At 37.7% G+C, this 19514-nt stretch overlaps 1 protein-coding gene across 1 annotated transcript in view; it reads left to right on the plus strand.

Annotated features, from left to right (window-relative positions):
* The window catches only part of pitx2 (paired-like homeodomain 2), a 56508-nt gene that overhangs the window by 524 nt on the left and 36470 nt on the right, over positions 1-19514 (plus strand). The window lies entirely within an intron of this gene.

Genomic DNA, 19514 nt, shown 5'->3' on the forward strand with positions numbered 1-19514 from the left:
ATCAAGTCTCACTTTTGGACAATGAGCGCCTAGAAGGTCAATGAGAGACGAGGGGTGGGGTATTGGGTATTGGGGGGACGGGCTCTTTTGGTGACCACATGATTTAATTTAGGTGAGATCTACACACAGACAAAGTATGTGGCTTCTTCTCCTGAAAACATCGGACCAGGATTTGTTTTAGTTGGAGCTGAAGGAGACATTCATGTTTATCATTTAACACTTGAAAGACATTTCTGTCTTTTTACTTGAAGCCGATCTGAAATCTTATCCATGTATTTGATGACACAGGTTTACATTTCAGAGTGTAACATATTAGCTCTGTCACATAATTATGATGTGTACCGAGGGATTAAAACAACACAGTATAAAGCTGCTTGTAGAAAATAGGACAACAGCTCCAACACAAACCCGGACAGAGAGGAGATGCATGGAGAATCGCATGAGATGCCTGAGAGTTTAACCCTAAAAAACTAAAACTGGAGGAAATTTAAAACTACCAGAAAAATGTGAGTGAGTTTAATATAAAATTATCTATCAGGTATTAAGATTTTTAGGATCATCTTTTCTGTTTGTATCTTATCAATAGAAATATTATTTATTTAAAAATTTAACTTATCCAACACAAAGGCAGCTGTGCTATTTTCACATCATCATATAACAGAGTTTTTTAAAATTTCTTTTATATATCTATTTTTATGGTAATTTTAAAAATTGTCTCCTTTTTTGTTTTTTCATTTTAAAATACTTTATTTCCCAAAAAGCTAAACTCAGCTACACAAGAGACAAATAATGCTGATCTCGCCTAAAGAAAAATATAGAAAATTATTTATTTTTTCCACATTTCCGTTCCTCTAAAATTTTTATTTTTAACTTCTTCCTTTCTCCATTATTTTCCGTTTTTTATCTCTGTTTTTGTCTTTATTTTTTTTTTTTCTGAAGTCATGAGGGATTGCTGATTGGTTGGTTGTTCGTTCTTCTTGTTAATGTAACAATACAAGAGTGTATGCCAAGCTTAATCACAACATGTTGTTAATATTCTAATAACTATATAAAAAGGCAATTTAAAATGTTTTATTTCAGTGTAACTTCAGTGTAACTTTGATAAATTTTTTGTTTTTATTTTGGAGTTTTTTGTCTGGGAACAGGAAGCCTCATGTACGACCGAGAGAAGACAGGAAATATAGTTGAGTATGAACCACAAGCCTCGGTTGATGATTACTCATGAAACTGTTGATGTCTGCATTATTTTGTATTTTTAAACCACTCTGGAGGAGCGATGCCAAGCTCCAAAACGCTTCCAAAAGGAGACAATTTTATTGATATTTTTAAGAATGCTTACCATACATGGAGCCTAATAATGTGGCCACGAGAGTTTCTCTGGCGCGGCAGATGAGTTCAGGAGAGCTTGCCCTTGTAAATACTTTCCAGGCTGCATCAGTGAAGTTCCTTGAATTATTTATTTACTGACATTTTTCAGCGCTTGGGTAAATTACAGCCGCCAAAATCATCTCCTCAATCAACTTCTTGGCACATGCCAGTCCTGAAGTTTTCCACAGGAATCCAAGCGTGCATCATGTGAACACACGTGTTATCAGCTTACACGCACACACACACACACACACGTACACAACATAAACCAGCAGCAGCAACAAAGCTGAATGATAATTTGGGGCATTTACACCCTGTTGTGGTGGAAGCAGATCTCTTCATGTGCCATAAGGGTACCAGGAACCCCTCAGCCCCTCGTGCCCCCAACCTCAGCCACCCACGGCTCCTGCTAAGATTAGACAAATTAAACGCTATTATTCACGTCACTCCTGCAGCTGGCCTTTAAAGTGGTTCTGTGTTAACTATCAGAACGGTTTGCTTTAAAAGCCACAGTCTTCTCCTTCATTTACGATATAAAAAAGCGTTTTTGGCCGACTCGCGGTGGGATTTTTCCTCTCTTCGTGTTGCAGAGGAAAAGAGTTTTTATTATGCTGGAGTTTCTGCTGCTTGGCATGCATTTCCATAGCTCTAAATACTTCATCTACACAGTTTAGTCCAAAACCCGAAATGTTTTAATGACACAGTTCTAGTATTATTCATCTGGTTAAATCTTTAATCTGTGTTTTCGTACACTGTTTTTCCTCCACAAGAAGACACTCCAGTGTTTGCATTCTATTAAAAATATGATGTGTAGCTCAGTCAGCCTCTCACATCTGTCCTTATGATTTTAATGCAGTCTCATGTGGACACTCCACCCCCATCCCAAACCCACTACCACCCACCCCTTTATTTTCCCAGTTGTATTCCCTCAACCTGATAATGGATGTGGTATTGGCCAGGGGCCCTTGGACTGAGGAGCACCGGTGATGGATAACCTTGTTTCAAACCCATCATCACTGTACAGCATGTGCCTTGTATGTGTTGTAAAATCCCCCCCATCCTGACCACGTTCCAGACTCAGATTGGACAAATGGACAGTTAGAGACGACGTGCAAACCAAGTTTCATTTTTATCTCGTGTTACAAACTGGAGAGAAAAAACAAATCCTACATTTTTGTTCCCAATTCAAACCATTTAATAAATCATCAGTTCAATGAGTTCAATTAATGAATTGGCAATAAGCAATCACATTAACTTACTGTAACAGGCATTCAAGACACAAAGGAACTACTGATTGGGACAAGCACAAGTAAACGCTGCAGAAAGATGATAAATACCCCAAATTATTAATTCATGGTTTTCAATGCCTTGATACAGTGCCTTGTAAAAGTATTCATACTTCTTGGATTTTTTCACAAATTTAAAAAGTGTAAATTATTGAGTCAGCTTTAATTTAAATAGCATCCAGTGCAAACCGTTTCCTTTAGACATTGATTTGTAGTCAGAGCCCGGCTGTGTGTAGCTCAGTTAAGGTTCTGATTACACAACAACGTTTCCAAAAAATTATTTTCATTGCATTTGTAAAAAGTAGCATTTACACAACAGCAGAATAAAAATGCTCTGTATGCAGATGAAAACACCAACAGCAACGGAATCAATGTAGTGTGCATGCCAGGCCCATAGGAGGCAGTGTATCTTTCTTTTATCCACAATTTGTTGTCCCTGGCCTGATCCAGAGGAGTGGTTTCATAGGAGGATGTGATGCGTCACGAATATTCCACAACAGTTCAGGTTTTGCTTTAACACGTCAACTAATCTGAAGAGGTGCAGTAGTTGTTTTTTGTTGTTTATTTTCACTAATGTTGTTGTGCTGTGAGCAGAGGAAACATTTTTAAGGAAAGTCGTGACATCATCATGTCCTGTTGTTTTTGGTTTACTTCAAACAAGCATGATTTATATGGTTTGAGCTGATGGTAGAATGGATGGTGCCAATGATTGGAGACACCATTCAGCCTGTACATACCTAAATAGAATGGTTTTTATAGCAATGATTTTTAATGTGTCAGAAAGGTCTAGTCAAAGTCCAAACTTAAATCAAATTACAAACCCTTAAAGTTATACTTACAAAAGCTCCCCACTTATAGTGACAGAGCTTAGTTTATTTTCAAAGAAAAACAAAATAATGAATAAAAATGCAAGCCACACTCATCAGATTTGTTTTGTTTCAGGAAGTAAAGAATTCAGACAAAGTGAAGAAGCCAAAGTAAGAGCCACAGTTGCTCCTCCAGCTCCCAATTTAAGCTGTAAGTTACAGTTATACATAAAACGTTGCACAGAAAAATAGTAACATATATTTAAACAATTGAAATAATCATATGTTTATACATACAGATCTGCAAAGATTTGTAGATGATAAATGGTATTTTGATCTACAATGAAGCAGATTTTTGTTACTTGATCCCTCTATCATGCTTTGAGTCTGCATGCGCTCAACAAAATGAACTTTTTGAAAGCTTATCTTCTGCTCTGACCAGTAATAGAACCAACACCATCCCATCAGGAGCCAGGGGCGCCGACTCCTTCCAACATTACTGCCTTCTGGGATTCTGGCATATCAACTTTAAATCCTGCTATGGGGAACTCCACCAAACTTTCTCGCTGAGGGTGAAAATGAGCAGCGGTTGAGATTGTGTGTCTATGAAAACAGTGATGGAGCAGTTTGGGCCTGATGTGAAACATGATAACACCGCCTCCAAGCTGGGTGTCGAGAAAACACCACTTAGTTTGACTTTCAGATTTGATGCTTGATTATTATTTTAATCCGAGACGGTGTCGCATGGAAAAAATGATTGCCATACTTCCAAGTCATTTTATAGATTGGAAATTGCAGCACTTTTCAATGCAGTTTCAAGTTGTATGTGTACTGAAATCTGTACACGCAGATTATGTGGCGGGAACTTAAACTGTAAGCAGATTTTTTTGAGTATTTTGTCATAAACTCAGAGGAATTGTGGTCAACATCATTAGTTGCTAAGTTATGACTAAATCTAGTACATTTTTTATGTGTTTTGTTGATGAAAGCAGCATCAATGCAGGAGGTAATTAGTCCAACCAAATTAAAAGCTGACTCACAGTTTAAGGACAGCTGTACGACTCACTCTACACCCGGAGGTTTTTTCTATCTAAAGGAGCTGCCGACGGCTGTTTCTCATCCTCACTCACATGAGTTATATGTCTGACACATCTTACAGTACACTAAAAAGACTCAGCATACATGAAGAGAAAGAAGAAAAAAAATGATGTGCTTCACATTCACATGTTTTGCATTTCTTGCTGGGAGAGGGTGTCATCTCTAAAGATCTAATTCAATTTAACCTCCAAGCTGTTTCCAATCCTTCCCTTCTCAATATTTCACTCCATGGGTTCAAGGCTGGAACATTTGCTGTTTGATTGCCTTTTAATGGCGAAATACGTAGAATTTTGTTGACAAAAAGTCTAAGGAAAATGGTTAAGTCCTTAGAGTGTCCCTGGAACAGGCAAAAAGGAAAATCTTGCAATTAATTTTTTTTTCAAACGCCATTTAGAAAAAGAGTGTGCTATCCAAGATAGACAGCAACTTGTTCCAGCAGAAACACCTCAATACTAAAAGTTCAGTATAAATCATGCTCATGTATTTTTATTTAAAACTTAAAAACACAAAGAATGCACAATTTTCACATCTCCAATAAATACTCTAAAAAAATGAAATAATTAATGTTATTCATGTTACGAGGCTCACACATTAACATGTTTTATTCATTTCTCACATTTTATCTAAAATAGACACATTCAATAAAGTTGAATATTATTAAAAAGCCAATTTATTTCAGAAACATTATTGCTAAGAAACAAAACATAAAGTTAATCAAACACAGAGTTGTGTTTTCCAGCCTTTATTCCAATTCATTATGATGATTTTCCTCTTACAGACATTTAAAATTAAAATATAACATCAGACCAATAAAAATTTATATATTTATAAATATATATAATACAGAAATATGGATTTCCCTCCTACAGCGAGAAGCTGTTAAAATGATTAAAGAGGATTCACCTCATTGATGTCCACCTGCATTCAGTCTCTAAACAGTGAAGTTATCAGGTGTTCAGGAGATGAAATCACTTCAAGGTGAAATAATACACACTCTTTGTTCAGCTTGATAGTCTGTCATAAATTATTGTTTAGGAAATAAGTGGAAACTGCTGCAAGAGAAGAATTCATGAAGGATTCTCGACATCTGACTGATTTAGTTTTTACTTACCAGTAAAATACAAGTTTGTTCTGACTTCTAAATAAAAGATTTTTGCGACGTCAAAATGTTTGGCCCTCATTTGGGCCATATTTCCACTTTGGCTGCTATGAAAGTAACTTTGACTTCAGTGGTTCAGTACAATCACAAGATAAAAACAATGAGAATCATCAATTCTCAATACTGGGATAGAGAGTTGAGTTTTAGACTTTGACTAAACTTATACTACTTTGACTCATACTCTAATTATTGGATAATTGACTAAGACTTGTGGTCTGGGACTCAAGTCTAATGAACAATCTAGCTGTTCAAACCTCAGCTTCGACATAGCATGCACATATGAAAAAGTGTGTTTGTTTTAATAACCAACAACATGCTGACTGAATAGTATTTCTTTTTTTTTTTTATTAAACCTTTAATTATACAGGTTGTCCCACTGAGATCCAAGATCTGATTTACTAAAGACCTGTTTTGATAAAACAAACCACTAAAACAAGCTGGAACTGCAAGCAGTTATCAACTGGTTCCAACCCAGCAAGCAAAACACAGTAACAATATAAGTAATAGTTCAAAAGTCGTCAGACACTGTAGTTAGTAATGGCTCATCGTAATCTGTTCATCTGCTTGCTTCATAATAATGATCATCTGGATGTCTCAATCTGAGCCCTGCATCAAATCAAAATAAATGTAGCTTAAATGGAGGTTGTGATCTTCATCTGGCATTATTACAAAGACAAGACCTTCAAATCAAAACACTTCTTGTTGTGGTTCTACAGAAGAGCATTATTCCTGTTCATTCACCAGAGCTTGTGCTATAACAGCAACTGCAAAACCTTCAAATTAAGATTTATTACAAGTTAGCTGTTTTGCACTGAGTGATAAACAAATGGAAAGTTAGAGCACATATGTTAACAGAAATTGTACTTATTTATTTTATGTTGAACAATAATTATTTGATTATTTGAACTTGTTCAATTTTCCCCTACCAAAAAACAAAAATCCACATTTGTATTTTTGATATTATAAATTATTTTTCAATTTCCAAACATTTTTACTGAACATTAAAATCTAATGTTATTTGAAAATGCACAAATCTTACTCAATAACCTACAGTAACGCAGAGTTACATACCATGCATCCTCAGGAGACTGCTAATTTCATTAATTGAAAACTTGAGATTTGTGAGCATCTCTAGTAGCAGTAAAAATTTAAGGCCTTGTAATTTTATATCAGGGACACACTAACAAGGACAGGACAAATTTCTAAATTTAATACCTACATCGTTACTGGTGAGGGGCTTCAGTCTCTCCAGCAAATGATATTGCTCCATATGTTCAAAACATTGATACTATAGAATCATATTCTTGTGTGCGTGATGGATTTATGCATTAAATTGATTGCATTGTGACTTTATTTTTGCCAGTCTTTGTTTAGGCCTAATCTGTAGAGTACAGCTGATAGTTTTACCCGTGAACAGCTTCTCCCACCTGAGTTGTGGATCTCTGCAGCCTCTCCAGAGTTAATGTGGTTCTCTTGGTTGCTTCTCTGATGAATGTTGTCCATGATGTTGTGGTAGGTCTGTTGGTGAGCCAGCCTCTCTTCATGTTCAGATGATGGATTGATCAGATTGATTTTGGGGAAATGCTCAAAAGTTCAGATATTGTTTTACAACCTAACTGTACTTTAAATTTCCTCTCTGACGTTTCTGCTGTGGTCCATCTTTTTATTGATCATGGTGACTTCTGAATGCATTTGGTTGCAATGGACTTTAATTACTAAAAGGGAAAGGATAAGACTTTTTAGAATTTTTTAGATGTAAAAAATTAATTTTTTAATTAATTTTTGTAATTGTTTCAATTTCCTTCCATTTCACAATTATGCCAAATTTGTGCCACTTCAAGATTCTGCTAAATTAGAGGGAGAACATAGTGTCTGAATATTTAAATAAAAACTTAAAAAATCCATTTGTGTGCATCCAAAGCTGCTACAAGACAGCTTCTCCTAGAATAGCAGGAGTTTTGCTGTCTACACTTCTATATTTAAGTGTTGTGGTCATGCATGATTCATTATGGGCTCAGTGAGGCACCCGTCATGCCAAAGCATATGCCAAGCTGAAATATCAAACAACTGGCACTGACTGTTGCCATGAGAGGTTCTCCACTCTTGCCACAATTCGCTTGCACTCCATTCACCACTAACTGCCTTTGCAGGGTGATCCTCATCCACTTATGAACAGCGTGTGAGAGTATCAAAATAACTTGTGAACATCAACTTTTAAGACGAGGTTTCTGTCGATCACGAAACAAGGTTTGAACTGTAAAAGTCTAATAAAACAAAATAAATCAGATCACATTTCTTGCTGAAAGTGTTACTTAAAAATGCACTTTCCTGAATGTTGGCCTTTGAACAAAGGTCTGTTTTGAAGGCTGCAGGAGGTTTCGCCACAACAGCTGTGTAGTGACTTTGGTATTTACAGAAGTTAACATTGTGTTGCCATGTGGTTCTAGGTCATATCAGCGAGCCACAGAAGCAAAACTAAAAACGTATATTGCACATTTATGAAGTTCTGAAGTCATCTGTAAGGAAAATACCCACAAGTGCCTCATATAAATAAACACCACAGAATACATCTGAGTTTCCCTCCTCTGCCAAGCAACATTACCCAAGACATAATAGGAGAGATAAACTGAGCGTTCTGGTTCCCCTCACAGTGCAACAAGCCATGAAAGAAGTTTCCTTTTTATGACCAGCGATGCACGGCATGTTTCTTCAACAGATTCTGTCCATTAACACATCAGCTGTGTGTGCATTCACTTTGTGAGAGAAACAAGAGGCAGATGGATCCTGTAGTCGCGTCGTTCACAGCCAGCACAGACACAGTAGAAGGGGAAATTTGTTTCACAGAGGTCACCCCACCAGGGGGTGAGGAGCAGACACTCGTCACTGCAAACCGTGTGATCCATCATCACTGGCACGTTCTTCTGTTGGAAGATGGCGAGCATGCTGGGAGCTCCCACAGACCTCCACTTGAGCACAGTTACGCTCAAATACATGAAACACTGAAGATAACCTGAGGTAGCAGCCACATCACACAGGGGCTTGCAAAAGTGGTCACAGCCCTCAGACCTTTTCACATTTAGTAATGTTGCAACTGAAAAATATTTTATTCCTTTTTAAGTTAATTAATTTTGATTAATTAACTACATAGATTTCAATGCATTACAAATTTTTATGCTTTTTTTTTGTTTTTTTCCGTGGAAATGTTCTGGCCAGAACCTTTATGTTCTGGTGTTTCTGGTACGCCTGTATATCAAACACACAACATTTGCAAACAGCAGCAGATGGAAGACAAAGCTGCTTCTCTTGGGCCACTGGGTTGTTCATTTCTGCTTCAAAAAACAATCCGATTAAAAGCTGGAATAAACGATTGTGTTTAAGTTGCTCCAAAAGTAGTTTGCCAATCAGTGAACCTACTCATCATTCTTTACTCTGACACCTCAGAAGTCACTTAATCAGTGCATGGGAGAGTATATCACCTCTACAAACTATCAGAAAGCTGGAAAAAGTTGCTCTTGTGAAGAAATAATATTTTTGTGGCAAATTGCTGACAAGTGGCAGCATCATGCAGTGGAAAAATTGTGTTTTCAGCAGGGAAGTTGTTGATTGGAAGATGGATGGCTGGGGTGGAGGTTCACCTCACAGCAGGACAGACACCCTAAACCTATAGCCAGAGAAATAACGAGATATTTTCACACATATTCATGTTTTAGGATGGCCTAGTCAAAGTTCAGGTCTAAACCTAATTTAGCATGTGTGGCACGACTGAAACTGTTTTGTTCTCTGATGGTTCCCATCAAAATCGTACAGAGACTTCACTCCTGTGATTCTATTGAAAGGTGCTTCTACAAAATGCTGACTCATGTTACCTGAGTACACTTAGATGCCACACTTTTGAGATTTCTATTTGCAAAAAAAGAAATCATACATCACTTTCTATCCACTTCATCCGATCGTATCTAACCTGACACCCTAACCTGACCAGTAATCTGATACTTTCAGAAGGAATTTTGTAACCTGGTGTGAAGAAATGCCTTCAGTCAGTGTTTGTGGATTTCATTAGATTTAGATTTAGATTTTCTCTGAAAGGGAGAAAAATACCTGTGAAACTCTAACTAATACAATAACTCTGTGCTATATCTAAAGTAATTATCTAAGATCAGCGCTGGTGAATCTCATTGCAAACAAAAGCTGTTCTGTAACAGAAGTATCTCTGAGTTTTACAGCAGTGCTAATTTCACCTCCAACTTGCCAAGATCAGCTAGGTAGCAGCATCCGTCTGTTCTGGAGCCAAGTCTGGCTCTGATTATCACCAGAGCTACTGCCTCTGCCTGAGAAAAATGCTGCCGCTTTAAAATAAATGTTATTGTTTGTCACAGGAAACCAATCTGATTACTGTTTCTTCTCTCATGTGCGCACTTAACGCCGCACACCGGGCTGTATTTACGCATGTGGTTTTCATTCCACGGCCCCAGCCAGAGGGGAAATGGACACCTCACATTTTCATCTTTATTAAGTCACAGATTTTAGAAGGGTAAAACGGGGGTTGTTTGCACAAAGTATTTGCCGATCTGGAAGACAATCTGTCTGCGCACATCAAACAATAGATTGGGTTTCCCAGCGGCGGCAGAAGCAACAGAAAGTCAGAAGTGGCCAGGGGAGATGGAGCAGGACGACTCGTCTGATAGCTGTGACGTCTGTGTTTGCTCAACTTGACAGCGAAAGTGAGGAGCTGTTAAAGTGTGGTGCAAAGCTATTTTGGGTCCAACAGGAATTGACCATTTTGATGGTCAATTCCTGTATCATTTCACGTTGGCTGTGTGTACAGTTACAGCAGCAGTGTCGACGTTAATGTACATCTTATCAAATGCCTCTGAGTGAAAACAGCATCTCCAGGGTTCTCTAATTTACTCCACTCTTCATCTGTTTTGTTTTTTTCCCATTCCTCTGGAAAATGCTGAAACAGTGCTGAATACTGAAACATGCACACAAAAAACAACAGAGTGCAGAAAGAAATAATGCATGTAAAAAAACAGAATTAAAGACTTGAAAGACATCTGAGTGGAAAGCTGAGAAACGGAGAGAGCCGTCAGCGGGGCCTGCCAAGGCTTAGAAGTCAGACTGTTTGTTTTGCTTCGTATGTCGGCGAGTCACTGCTGCTCCCAGTGTGGTTCTGTCCTGCCGTCATTCTCCATTAGCTTCCTCCAAATAAACTTTACCTCTTCTTCTTTACTTCGCACCCAGCACACCAGTACCACACACCTCCTAGGGAAAACACACACACACACACACACACACAATATCTAAATGTTGTGAAAGGAGCCAATTAGAAAATTTATCTTGTTTGGAGGCCTCGTAATAGTTTAATTCCAAAAACATGTCTTCTGCCTCTCTGGTAATGTGTCACATGTGCGGCTGTGGCTTTCTGCAGAGCTGGGGTGGGCGAGCAGCACCGGGGGGGAAGGGGAGTTTGAACGTGCTTGGTGGCAAACATTTGTTTATGTTTTCCTCCTCGTGCATCATTTCAAAGGGCGGCATCACGGGCTTCACATCTCCTGTCGATTAGAAACACATTGCGAAGTGCTCGGTATGAAAAACTGTCAAACCAACAGTCATGTCATGTATGAGAAACGGGGGGAAGAGTTGTGTGATGCAATGTGTTTTTAAAGATAGAATAACTTCGGCATTTAATCAGGGAGACATCGGCTCATTTGGTTTCACTTAAATCCACAAACCACCCCAAACCTCCCCCTGAAGTGCAGAGATAGCTTGTGTTGCAGGACCCACCACTCCCAACTGCAGTGTGTGGCTTTCTGTGTGTGTTTGAACAGTGTTGTTTTAAAGGAATCTGGTATCAGAAGATTTCTGTCACATCTACATCTCATATTGATGTAAATAAATTAATACATAAAAACACATCAGTTGTCTCCACCAGCTGATGAAAGAGGGAATACAACATGTGTGTTTTTACTACCTATTTATTTTCTACTTCCTGTGTTTGAGCCTGAGCACATGGCTAAAAAGGCTTTTAATTGTTCCCATTACACACAGCTGAGGCATGCTACCAAAGCAATGACAGGAACGGTCCTTGAATAGACATGCAACTGTAAAACCTGAAGAAGAGGCTCTCATGTTTCGTTTTAATTTCCTCCTCGGTTTGCCCCTCCCATGCATGCTGTATTCCTAGTAGGAAAGAAACATCTACCAGCTTGATGAAACTGAAACTCTGGCTCAGGCTTTTGATATTTCATTTGTGAATGTTTCCATTTCTCTAAATAGAATAATGTCAGTTTCAACAACTTCAAAATTTAATTTAGAATCAGTGCTTACAGAGAATGACATTTTGTGACATTTAGCAAATTTCCATGAAAGTTGACTGAATCATAAACAAAACTGACTGTTTCCTCTAAAATAAATTGATATTCACATCTTTTAATGAACAAAAACACTATTTAGTCATTTAAAACCGTTGACTTTATGCTTGGAATTCACAACAATTATTTTGATTTGAATGAAGGAAATCTGGACAAATGTAAAAAAACATTGAAGAAAAAACACCTGGCAGCCAAAACTTCAGTCAAATTCCAAAATCAATACACAACATAATGCTGACCCAAAGCTAAAGAGTGATGAAAAGTGTGGCTATTCTGTCTGGAAAAAAGGAGGAACTCAAAGGAACTGTTATCTGATAGCTGCAGCTTGATGAGCTAACAAACCGGCACCCTAGGAGAACTTTATGAGCTCTATGTGGCGTGGCCAGTCAGCTTAGATGGGCTGACTGTGACCCAGATGGATAGTTGACTTAGAATTGGAAGGTTGTAAGTTTGATTCCAGCTTCCTCTTGTCATGTGGCGATGCGTCTCAGCATGAGGCACTACATAGAAGTAAGCCATGTAGAAGTAAGCCATGGTCATGCTAGTCTTGATTTTCCCACATACTCAGCATGTCATTCTTCAGGACTTCCTCTGCCCAGCTGAAGTTAACTTTCCCACAGAAACACCTTGTTTGGGATTAACAAGTCACTTAAACTAACGCTAAACATTGTGGATACAAGGAAAGCTGAACTATTGATATCCAATCGGCCAGCTGATGTATGCAGCAGCAGGAGATTTTTGTTTGTTTTTATTATTTTTACTTACAGAGAACTCACTAAATTATTATTATTATTTATTTATTTTTTAATTCCTGAAAACCAAGAGTTCATATCCCTAATCTTGGTGGAAATTATATTTCTAACAGATAAACCTTTTTTAGTGATCAATGAAAAATCTGCCTTCTTCATGTGTTCACATCTTCACCCTTATTTCAATCACACTGTAGACACATCTGTATCTAAAATGTCCCTGACTTCCTTATTTGGTCACCAAGATGTTTGACAAATTCCGACTAAAACAGTTGTGTTTTTTTTTAAGATGAAGAGAACAATCTTTACTAACATATACTCCATCAGACTCTGTGTTATCAGATTATGTTATGACATCAAAATATGGTAATTATTTCGTGTATTTAAAATAAGTCTGGCTCTAATGACATTTTTATCACCAAAAATTGTCTTTAAATGAAAAAACGTCAATTATGCTTTATTTATGCTTCAAACTTTCAGTGTTTATTGGTTTTATGGTTCTTTCTTTATTTTATTGTTCATTTTAATTTCTGTCACACAGTATAACATTTATATGGATAAAACAAAATGATAAAACAAAAGGTTATGTCTAATTTCTAACTCCTTTTCATGAGCAATTATGCATTTACACTAACAATTAACAATTATTACACACTTGTTCAATTCATTTTACATTGTAATAGAAAATATGGTTAATCTAGACTGTGTTAAAGAGAAATCACAGGTACAGGTGTAGAAAGTATATATAAATATATGACATATTACCTTTAGTTTCATCCATAAATGATTTGTGCAAACAGAGAATATATGTGACCAGGTGTTGTATGTGTGAACCATCATTAGTGAGGCAGTGGGCAGCACAGGGTGAACCCGGTGCTGGGCAGGGTAAGGCCTTATCGCTGCTTTAATTTTTCTCCCCAAGGTGAGCTGGGAAGAGATCAGTGGCACTAAACCCTGGGAATTACCCTAGATATTGGCCCCCTGTGGTCTGCAAATGAAATCCTGCTGTCGGCAGGAAGAACATGGTGGTTAACACTCTGAAAATCAGTTTTTGTGCAGACCACAGCTGGCGTGAAGGGACAACGAAGAGCAGCAGAGAAAGCTGAAGTAAGGAACAAGAAAATGAGAGGGGGAAGGGGCAGTTTGAAGGGAAAAGGAGGAGAACTCATATGAGAGAAAAATCTGAGGAAATTGCCTTGCTTTTGGCCTTTATTTTAGAATACCTGCTTAAAACGTACATACTTTTCAGCACCAAGTGTCTTCAAAGGTAGTCTGTGTAATATGTGAGTCTGTATGAAAGCTGAGCCCTTATATTCCATGTGGAGGACAACCTCAAAAATTATACGTAAGAGTGGTAGCAGACAAATGCAGACTTTAGATGCATGAACCAAACTGGGGTTGAAACCAAAACCAGCGTCCAGCTGTTTGCGGGCTTGAGCCGGGTTCTGGGGGCCAAGCCGACTCGCCTATGAGATAAAAATCAGTGCATGTAATCATAACCTACACACACTGGCTGAGCAGCTGTCAGGCCGATGATGGTTATCACCGTTTTCTTTTTTAGCCGACTGAAAGTAGGCACTTTAACACAATGTTTCAACTGAAACAATCAAATGACATTTGAACATTTTGAGTCTAATGCAACAAGAAAAGTGTTGTGCATCATTGTGCTGTTTATTGCAGATAGTAGAGAAAGCTTGTTTAAGGGAATAAAAAACCCATAAATGGTCATGTGGCATGAAGGACTCGTTGAGAACAGAGCTTCCCTGAGGGCCTGACAGTTTGCATTTGCTCAAAAATACAAATAGCATTGTGCAGATTTCCATACAACTTCCTCTGATTAATATTCCTTCATTTACATGCTTTAGGTGAGGAAGTCTTCAAAAGTAAAAGATGCATCTCACTGTAAGAGGAAAGAATCTGCAATCTAATCCGTGATTCTCAGTGTAATTAACCAAGAACTGGAGTTAATGACATGGAAAATTATACATCAGCTCGTTGAACACCAAACTGACACGACGCAGGCAGAAACTATATATGCTGTTACATTTCAACACTCACTTGAGTCAGTCTTAGCTTCGCTGCCTCACAGATATACACAAACATCCACACACACACACAGCCACATACACACACATCTTCACCTATGTATTTAGCACCGACTCCCCTGCTGCCCTGTGACACAGAGATATTATTTATAGGCTCTTATAAGGGTGTAAAACAAGCCCTCCTCTCTTTAGAAAAACCCTCCCTGAATCAGACCAAAAATAGCAGGTGCCCCGATCACTTAACTAGGCTGGGGGGGATTCAAGGCTAGGAAATAAAGAGAAGGTTGTTTACTCATTGCCAGAATGAAACCAGTGCTAATCTCCAATCAAGTCCAAAAGGCAGATAGTTAGCAAGGAGAACCTAAAAATATCCCAGAGGGTAACACATTCCTGATATGGTCGAGCTTAACTTTGATCATACTATACGCTGGACCGTGTGTGCTGAAAATGATTAGCACTTCTGTACAGCGCTTCGGGAGATTCCCTATATAGATTCATTTAAAGGGCATAGCTCAGAGTATTGAGGCATGTTGCACCTTTCAGAGGGAAAACCATGGAGTAGCTTAGAGTGTCTGAAAAGTTTAGCTTAACACTGCAGTCAGCTCAAACACGCCGCCCTGGTAGGGTCAGGTGTTACATTATGTTTTATCCACTGGTCAAATATTAATGACAATCATCTAAATGGGAAAATGTGAATAGACTATGAACTACAAAGCATTTTATAATTCCTCTTCTTCTGTAGGACCTGTTTGGTAATGGTGAGTGTTGATGTAGTAAAAGTACCTGGTTCTTTTCCATACAGTTTCAGTATCATCCCCACATATTCATGGATCAGAATTTGCAAAGTGTTCTGTGGAATGTAACAAAATTATATGAGGAAAATGCATTTCAGGAAAGCAGCCAATCCAGGAGCGCCTTTCATTTTCCTTGGTGCTCATTGGCTGAATCCCCAACAGTGAAGATAAGGAAGACTGTAAATTCTGGTTTATGTGGTAGTGCTGAGATGGTTTACAAATTGTGTATTAATGAGAAATAAGGAATGTCTGATTAATAATTAAAATAGTAATTTATAGGCCTTTTTAGATGGAATCTCAAGTATTCACTGATTTCTATTTGTGAGCAGTAGTGAAAGTTGTTTCTCTACACTTATCACATTTAGCTGCATGTACATGAGCATGATTAAAAGCACTAAGAGCCTCCCCCTAGCTCTGATTGGTTGTTTCTGATTGCATGCTGCCTTTCTGCAGATGACAGAGAGAGAACGGAGAGAGGACAGTATACTGTCACAGCATGGTGACAGTTTAAACAAATATGTATAGAAACCTTGTATATACATATAAAAGTTACGTATTGCTGCTTTAATATTTTGTCTGGGGACTTCCTGCGACACGTAAACAAGAAGTCGTGTAGAAAGGTGAAATGGCACAATAATTATACATGGTGTCATTAGTTTTGCTTTAAAAATTGAAAAGTTTGGAGTGTATTTTTCAGTACTATTCAGTATTTTTACTGTTTTAGTTCATTAAAGAAAGACTATGCTTTCTTCAGAAAAACCTGTAAGATTGTACACAAAAACTGCTGAGTTAATAAAGGTCCACTTTAATATCACGTCATTCTTTATCCAACATAATTAGTTGTTTTCAATGTCTCTGTTTTGGTTATGTGAACATGTTCTTTAATGTGCGCGTTTGTGCTCTGGAGGTCTGTGAGGTTTCCGTGGCGACTTCCTTCATTTTCTGAAGTAACTTTTGTTAATTTAACTCCCTGTGACTCTCCACTCAAATCCATTTTTAAACTCAGTCATAATCCTTATACTAAGATTGTTAGGAATTTATAATATGAACAACTCCAAACCTGCTCTGTAGGTAATGAGAGCTAAATATACTGAATGCAATATCAAATGGAGATTTCCCTCACTGGCAATTTTCCCAAAAAAAGTTAAAAGTTAATATTATGAGAAGTTTTTGCTACCTCTTTTTCCTACGTTACAGCTGTGTTTTAACAAAGCCACTGAGGTTTTCAACAGGCGGAAACCTCAAAGTCACCTAATTTATTGTGCCTCCAGATCCTCACACCTTTCTTCTTACACCCCACCTCATCTGCAACCGTCTTCTGGCAGCTCAAGCTGCCTGTGCAACGTTTCAGATCAGCTAGTATCCTTTTAACATCGGGTGAAGATAATTTTCATTTATTAACTACCAGACACCCTCTACATCTCACAACCCCCAGTAAGTCATAAATTAACTGTCTAATGTTGGGACCAGACCTGCAGAATCAGACAACAAGTGTTGAAAAGCAACAGATCAAGCTGAGATCTAAAGAAAATCAGGAAAGAGGGGGAAACAATGAGATCTGTCAGACTGCAAAGGGTTCCAAACACAATTGGTGAGGCTTCCAGCAAACCACACAGAGCGATATTATCCCTATCCTTACCCATAGAACAGTGGTTAACCAACCAGAAATTCTTAAGGACACAAAAAACAAGAACAAAATCTAAATATTGAAAAAAATATTATCCATGACACAAACCCAAGACCAACATCCCTGGTGACTGGAAAGAATTCAAATTAGCCAAAACACATAAAAAATGCTGGAAAATAGTTCACCACATCCAAACTGAAACTAATAAAAGTTTTTTTTTTCCATTTTCTTTTTCATTATGTTAGCAACCTGGGGAACTACCAGCAATTAAATTACCTATAATTTCATCAGTTTATGAACTTATTAATCATCAGGGTTGTGAAAAAAGGCAGTGATCAAAACACACCAGCAGGTTCCCTTTGCAGGGCTCAATAAAAACAACAAAAGACATTTTAAAGTGGCCAAGTCAAAGTCTGGGTTTAAATTTGACTGAGAAGCAGTAGCGTGACCTTGAACCTATTGTTCTCTAGTATTTACTCAAGTTATCTTTGTCTGATATTCAAACATATTTGATGATCTGAACACTTTAAATGTGATTAAAAAATGCAAGCCTGAATAAATATGTAGGGGTGCAAATACTTTTCTCCAGCACTGAATACAAAACTTCCAGTGAAACAGCAGCAGCATATCTGATTACCTATGAAGGATGAATCACTTCATTCTCACTGAGCTCCACTGATTACTGATTCAAAAAATAATAAGCAGAGTTACAAATCCGTTGAACTCTTAGGTCTGAACCAAACTATGAAACAGGCTTATGTTCCTTCTTAACTATTTAGTAAGTTTCCTTCAACAGTTGAGATTTTCTTATCTGACTACAATGTTACTAAATCAGTTATTTGAACCTTTCCTTGTGTTTCAGTGAACAAGCAAGAACAATAGTCCATGTTGTTGGAAAATAAAGCAATATTCCCCCTTAAAGCTTGATTTTATGAGACTTTTCTCGACTCAACTATTATCATTAAATCTTATTACTTATTGTTCAGTGTGGATGCCATTTGCCTAATCCTCCCTGCTGAAATTTTCCATGCGTAAAATCTTCAGATTCTTAGTTCAACAAACTTTATTTACCCACATGTCATACAGAGAGAAAAAAACAGCAACAAGCAACAGCTCATAAAATTACAAGGACACAAAGAAGACAGTGTTCTTGTCACCTCGCACTAGTTTTAGCTCTACTATGCTGAAGATATTCACACTTAATTTATATCTCAGTAATCCCTGTGTAAGCAGATTGCTTCATATCTTCAGTAACTTTAAAATTTCATGTTGCAATGAAATGAAGTGAGATTAAAAAAACTGAAACCGTTCCCAAAATTTTTTGTGTTTCAGAAAAATGACAAGTAGCTGTCAGCATAATTTGTTGCATTTGCAGTTAGATTAAGCAGTTTTATCATGAGATCTGCTACATATTTAAATAGATTAGAGCACTGGTGCAAAATTTCCTTCATGTTAGATGAACGTTAGCTTCAGAAGGTTCTTTTGTTTGTCCTTGTGGACAGCTGTAAATCTCAGCCATGATTTTTGAGCAGTGCCTCCTACCCTCTCTGTCCATGCTGAGGTAAAATGGTTTCAGTGGGGACATTGATGCCGGCGTTCCAGTATCAGCCATTTTTAGATCAGCTTGAAACCTTTTTGGTTCCTGAACATTACAACTGGGGGTGATAGTTTAGGTCTGAGGATTGAAACGTACACAGCTGAGTGCTTTAAACAGAGCAATCATCCAAAGCACAAGTCTTCCTAAATCCCTCACACCAGTCGTATCGGAAAGTTTGGACTATGGTATAAAAAAAAGAAAAAGAAAAAATCTGGGTCTGTTTATGTAACAAAGTTAAAACTGTGGAATAAAGAGAATTATGACAGAAGCTTGTTGGTGGTAACAGAAAGCTTGTGGATTCTTTGCAATATGTATTTAACCGGGTATATCAAAATTAATGACATTTGTGGCGAGGTAAGTGGATGTAATCTTCTGATGGGTCTGCCTGTACTTCTGCTGTAAAAGTGCACTGAGATAACATGAGAAATTGATAAGGGGATTAAAAATTTGTTTAGAATCCCCTGTAAAAAACACAGTAACTATATAACATAGTAAATATATAAGTTTAAATAAAATGACCAGGTGACCCATGCTAGCTGTCCAGCCAGAAGGGTATTTTTTGTGAAACTAGTAAAGTTCAGCCCTTTCAGTTTGGACCAGAGCATGTTGAAATA

This window comes from Xiphophorus couchianus, chromosome 23 (assembly GCF_001444195.1).
Source record: "Xiphophorus couchianus chromosome 23, X_couchianus-1.0, whole genome shotgun sequence".
Classification (NCBI taxonomy): domain Eukaryota; kingdom Metazoa; phylum Chordata; class Actinopteri; order Cyprinodontiformes; family Poeciliidae; genus Xiphophorus; species Xiphophorus couchianus.